The sequence below is a fragment of the Macrobrachium rosenbergii genome, chromosome 1, assembly GCF_040412425.1.
Source record: "Macrobrachium rosenbergii isolate ZJJX-2024 chromosome 1, ASM4041242v1, whole genome shotgun sequence".
NCBI lineage: Eukaryota > Metazoa > Arthropoda > Malacostraca > Decapoda > Palaemonidae > Macrobrachium > Macrobrachium rosenbergii.
In genome coordinates this window covers 37,541,801-37,548,522 of record NC_089741.1, presented here as the reverse complement: position 1 = coordinate 37,548,522, position 6,722 = coordinate 37,541,801, and positions in this window count along the sequence as shown.

Below are 6,722 nucleotides of genomic sequence, written 5' to 3'. Positions count from 1 at the left end.
CAGAAAAAAGCTGTGACTGAAGTTCACATTCAAAGCTGACAGTTGAGGAAACTTTATGAACTCCAAAATATCAACATTAGTTTTAGTACCAAAGAAAAACTTGAGAGAGAACTTCCTAATTGTTCTTTGGGGTACGACTCTGGAAGATACCAAGCCCTTCTGACAATCTTAGAATGGAGATTACTCCATTACTTGTGCGTTTTTAACTAGGCTGACAGTGGTTAGACATATGAACTCCTTGAAAAAGTTTCTATCCTAAATAATCTCAATAAGTTTTTTCTCGGCCTGTCATTTTATTTGCTATGCGACTGGTGTACAACATCCTTTTAAAATCACAAAACACGACTCCTAATGTGGATACTGGTATGAGTAGGGTAACAGTTCAATTCACAGAAATGAGGAAATTAAAGTTTCCAAATGCACACTGCAGTATTTGATAGGAATATCTTGGCAATAAAAATGCTACCAACTTCAGAGTCTTACTGGGAGAAGAAGAATGAGCCTAATATTTCATTTCAAGTCAGTGGAAGACAGGCTATTTTAATGACACAACAGAGGTATCTTTCTAAACCCTCCTGGTGTTATCCCGAAAGACAAGTTTTCATGAGAGGCAAAACTTGGAGCAAGGTGAATTCAAGATGGTGAACATCACACAAACAGGAAGGAAGCAGTGCAGCTGGAGCCAAAAATGACACTGCAAAGAACCTATAATGTGCTGTCTACAGTAGGGCGGCAAGCACTGTAAGCTGTAGCCTCTTATAGGGGATAGGCTGCAACACGATCTCACTTCAACAAGGTGATTACACAGTCCTTTTGATTTGTAAAAAAATGCACAATGGAATCTATAAATTAGGTCATTACCTCTATATGGAAGGTGGAACTGTTATAAATTTGAAAGTCAAAAACAGTAAAATGACAGAGTATACGGGAGGCAGGGGATGGACGGCATTTGAAGAAAGCGGGAAGACTGTCCCCTGGCAAACAGGGCAAACCATTGTTTATCACGACTTTGTACCGCCAGTTAGATAACCCAATCAGTTAACTAAACGTAGGTGAAGAGTGAGTTGTTGAATGCACATCAAAGTTGGGATACGTACGAGTTGAGGGATTAAATGGACAGTAAAATAACTGGTACAGTTGAAGTGGTAAACAACTGGCTCATTCACTTAAGAGAATGAACCAGTAAGGTGAAAATGACGTACAATAAAATATTGAACGTCTTAACATTAATGACACACGAGTATGAGATCGTGAACGGGGTAGAATATACATCAAAGTACTGGAGACCAAAGTGATACATAGATTATATAAAAATTTCTTGCTCATCTACGAACACTTAAGTATGGGACACAAAACTATGGAAAACAAGATGACATACGTGAATTACAAAGGGCAAGGTAACCAGCTATAAACTTATCATGGCTTCTAATAACTTAATGAGCATGTTAGGATAGGACTAGAGCGTATACACCCTCAATCTCTGATAAATCCACTCTGCGTGATGTCTGACGATAACAAACGCTCCTCCTGACTAAATGGTTTATAGAAGGTTTGTGTGCTTTCAGTGCGTTGTAAAAATGTAAAAAATGTAAGGGGTAGCATTACGTGTATATTAAAGCGAGCAAAATACTTAATGATATCATCTGACGATAAATATTACGTTTGTACCCATCGTATTTGCCAGTTTTATTCAGCCTCCATAAATATTTAATCAAATCTGCAGAGAGAGAGAGAGAGAGAGAGAGAGAGAGAGAGAGAGAGAGAGAGAGAGAGAGAGAGAGAGAGAGAGAGGAAGGAGGTATTGAGATAGAGAGAGAAGAAGGTATTTTGAGAGAGAGAGAGAGAGAGAGAGAGAGAGAGAGAGAGAGAAAGGAGGCATTGAGATAGAGAGAAGAAGAAGGTATTTTGAGAGAGAGAGAGAGAGAGAGAGAGAGAGAGAGAGAGAGAGAGAGTAGAGAGAGAGAGAGAGAGAGAGAGAGAGAGAGAAGAAGAAGGTAGAGTAGAGAGAGAGAGAGAGAGAGAGAGAGAGAGAAGGTGGTACTGAGAGAGAGAGAGAGAAGGTGGTACTGAGAGAGAGAGAGAGAGAGAGAGAGAGAGAGAGAGAGAGAGAGAGAGAGAGAGAGAGAGAGAGAGAAAATTCTCGTGCACGATTTCCGTCTTATTTCCGCCAATTGCGTATTTGCCTTCGACTCAAGCTTCGACAAACCCTTTTTATTTAATTGCCTTCTCTGTCAACAAGGAATCATTCAAACGCCACTCCCATTGTCGTTCGATAAATGCACCACGAATTGGAAAATTGTACCCAAAATTATATATACTGAACCCTGCTATATGTTGCTAGAAGCTATGTATTGCAGGAAGCTATATATATTGCAGGAAGCTGTATATTGCAGGAAGCTATGTATTGCAGGAAGCTATATATATTGCAGGAAGCTATGTATTGCAGGAAGCTATATATTATCAGCTACACGTATGTTGTTAGAAGCTATTATTGCTAGGAGCTACATATTGTTAGAGGCTATATATTGCTAGAAGCTACATATTGCTAGAGGCTACATATTACTAGAAGCTACATATTGTTAGAGGCTACAGATTGCTAGACGCTACATATTGCTAGAAGCTACATATTGCTACAGGCTACATATTGCTACAGGCTACATATTGCTAGAAGCTATATATTGCTAGAAGCTATATATTGCTAGAAGCTATATATTGCTAGACGCTTCAATATCTAAATCAACAATAGATTTAACGAAAGCATATGGAAGTGCATTGTATCACTATTTGAAACTTTGTAAGTGGTTGTTAATATTTTGACCTGGGCTTTTTATTATTATTATTATTATTATTATTATTATTATTATTATTATTATTATTATTATTATTATTATTATTATTATTATTATTGTTGTTGTTGTAGCCGGTTCCTCTTAAATATTAGTTTCGATAATGTTTACACCCACAGATATGAGCAGGAAGTACATAACTGTTCAACATCTTGTTTGAGTTATCTGGGCTTTGCACGAGCAGTCCGTAAACAGTTAACGCCACGTTTGAAAAAAAAATACTTAGCTCGTTAACCAGTCTTGAAAGTTTTCGTAGCACTCGATTTTTTCCGTCAATTGATATAGCTAAAGAGATAGCATGGGAAAACCAAAAAAATGACCAAAAGAGCCATGAGAAAATGGGAACAAGACTATTACGTCATTTCTACGTGCAGCTGACGGTAGAATTTGGGAGGAAGAAGAGAGAACGTTATCAAGAGCTCACAGTCTAAAACTGACCTAAGGAAGCTGTGCGATCAAATAGGATACATTAAGTTATTTGGCATTTTTATGTGGAGGAGGTGGGGAGGAAGGGGAGGTATGGGGAGAGGAAAGCTATCAGGTAGTTCTCTTGTTCAGGTTTCAAGATGGGCGAGGGAGATAGCGTCTGAATCTTGCAACGTTCTCTTCTTTTGAAGCAAAACTCGAATAAAAACAAAGACAAGCCATATTGTAATCCATAAATCTGGACGAGTCTCTCTCTCTCTCTCTCTTTCTCTCAGCACCAAAGAAATGTGTACTGCAGTACAGAATCTGTACGAGTTTTATCTCTCTCTCTCTCTCTCTCTCTCTCTCTCTCTCTCTCTCTCTCTCTCTCTCTCTCTCTCTACTCTCCTCTCTCAACCTCAAGGAAATGTGTACTGCAATTCAGAATCTGTATGAGTTTATCTCTCTCTCTCTCTCTCTCTCTCTCAATACTCTCAATTCAAAATCTCTTTATCTCTCTCTCCCTCTCTCTCTCAACACCAAGGAAATGTGTACTGCAATTCAGAAACTGTACGAGTTTATCTAGTCTCTCTCTCTCTCTCTCTCTCTCTCTCTCTCTCTCTCTCTCTCTCTCTCTCTCTCAACAGCAAGCAAGTCAAAATATTTAGCAATCAATATTTGTAAATCAACACTTTCATACTGATTATCTTATACGAAAAGGGTCTGTCTCCACGGTCTGATATTTGTATGAACTAAAGAAACAATTACCACGTCCACACATCATAAGAAAACGACCCCATGTCTCAGTCATAACTCAAAAAAGACTCAAGTTTAAAAGAAAATTCTCTGGATCTAAATCACTGCCAGTAGTCCTTTATTTCCATATCCTCTTACGCTTTCGACATTTGATATTCTCTTTCATCTGTTTTACAACCTCGTGTCTCTTTTCAAAAGTCTTGGGGCTTCTGATGGCGGAACGAACTTTCTTTTTTCATGTGAAAAATTAAGGAAAATGAAAGAGAAAGTATAGAGAGAAAGTAAAATCAAAGTTAATAAAATCTGTCACAAGGCGCCTATCTAAAGAGTACAAGCCACTAGTTACTGTTGAAACAGTGTATACTGCATTTATTCTTTAATGAACCCCCAACCTTCCCCCTTCCCTCGACTCGCTCGGAGAGAGAGAGAGAAAAATGTTTAAAATAAGAGAGAGTCAGGGGAAATGTTTAAATAAAAGCCCTAAGGGAACTATATGATCTTCGAATAAGTATTACCAGTTATATAGCTTACTTGAATCTGTGAATATTCTAATCTTTAATAAATAAAAGCAATTCTGGGACTAGCTTCAGTTTCAACTTCCAGCCAATAACTGGAAACGACGGCTGCAAAAGTTAACTAAACCGAGCCATTCAGTGGCTTGAAACAGGGTGTTACGTCCTAAGCAGAACAATTTGAATCCTTAATGTTCAAAATTCCCGTAGAAGCCAAGGATGAAATGAAGGATGTTCTCGAACGAGAAATGCCAAAAAGGATATTCTCCAAAGTGTTCAAAACCCGTATTATACAATTTTAAGTCTCTCAGCGCAACGCATTAAAAGGCAATACACTCGTTCAGGTTTCCTTTAACTTTAAGGTTACTCTCCTTATAAGATCAGTTCATAAATTAAAATGTACAGAGGTTAAAATACTGATACAAAATAACCTGTCATATTCGTTCCCTGTGAACAAAGAAGTTTACGTTCCCTCAGCTTTCCATTAAACACGATACTGTAGTACTCTTACTGATAGATTCCTAGCAGCCTTTGACTTGTCTGTGCAGCAGAAGTAATTTAACTCTCCTCAGTCTTCCTCTGTAAATACAACCTGTAAAATAAAAGTAAAGGAAAATCATATAAAAAAATATATTAACAGTTTCAATTTTAATTAGAATTTATATATCAAATTCTACACTTTGGGACATGGATATAAAAAACATGTCAAATATTATAAGCCTGTTCTTGACAAGCCACTTCTTAAGCGTAAGTTTTGATAAAGCAAGCAGCCAAGTTATCAAGAAAGCTTTATCATTTGCTAAGCAATGTCTAGATTACTGTTAGTTTGTAGTTTTACTGAATGATGAAATGCCTAAAAACTAGATAAAAAAACGAAAACTTTAGGACATGCAAGAAAAACTATCTATTTAAAAATTGTAATGATACGGATGAACAAGTTATTTAAGCTAGTTTAACGTTTATAGCTATCTTGAATTAGCTTTTTTATTTAAGATGGCTATAAACTTTTAAACTTACTAACAAGAATTGGGCACACTCGTGGGATCAAATGAGAATCAAAAGGGCGGAGACCTCCCAAAATAAAAATTTTTTGAGGGACTGAATGATACCCAAAAGATGGCTCTTCTAAAATAAACATGTCTAATGACAAGAGTGGTCTACGCAAGCTGTTCTATCGACAGACAGGATTATAACCGAAGTTTGTTGATCCCGGAAGCATTTTCCCGAGATGTAATCGAGTACCGAGACCTTTCCCTGAAAAAAAGCGGGACGCCATATCTTAAAAACTAACGATATAATTTTCTTGAAAATAATCTCATGTTTCCCACACCCAAATTAAAAAGATCCCAGTCAAACCAACTTCACTAAACCCAAACAACCTATCCAGCCTAACCTAGCCATGGCAAAAAAATCGGGGTTGGTGCAATACTAGCATACATCTCAGGAATTTGCATCCAGGAAAGTGATACAATCTTTATCAAGTGGAAAGTCGTTCCGTTTCAGTGGAAAATGATCACGCATGGAAGAAATGGTTTTATTAAAATGTTTTTATGGCGGAACATTCAACCATTTCATGTTTGCTGATTTGCCTGCGGTCGATGAAGAAATATGTCAATAATACAGATAAATACACGAATAATTTAAAAAATTAACCCATGACATACACCATTAGGTGATTTGACACTTCCAATACAGGGTGATTTGTTATCCTTAGGTGATTTTACAGTTCAGACAGGTTCAAATACACTTGTGGCACACAACAAGCAAACTCTGAGGGTGAGTTTTATTATTATACGAACAGTTACGAAATACAGCCAGAGAGAGAGAGAGAGAGAGAGAGAGAGAGAGAGTGAGAGAGAGAGAGAGACCCGCATAATCCCTGTTGTAAAAAAGCTCCTGTGATGAATATTTCTGACAGACAAGAACAAGTAAAATTTTACACTGCTATTTGTCTTGAAACCTCAGTAACCATAATTTTCACCATTTCCTATATTTGTCAGATTTGTCGAAATCTTAAATAAAAACCAAGTGACAGAATATTCTCAGCCTTCAAAAAGAGGAAAGCATTAGTTTGAGTTTATTCGATAACAATAAACCTAAAAATAAAACCACAGGGGTTTAAATTTCATTCCAATTCTTTAAATAAAACCGTGGTCCACTGTTCGGCCTCCATAAAACTACAGCGATACACGTCCCCATTTCA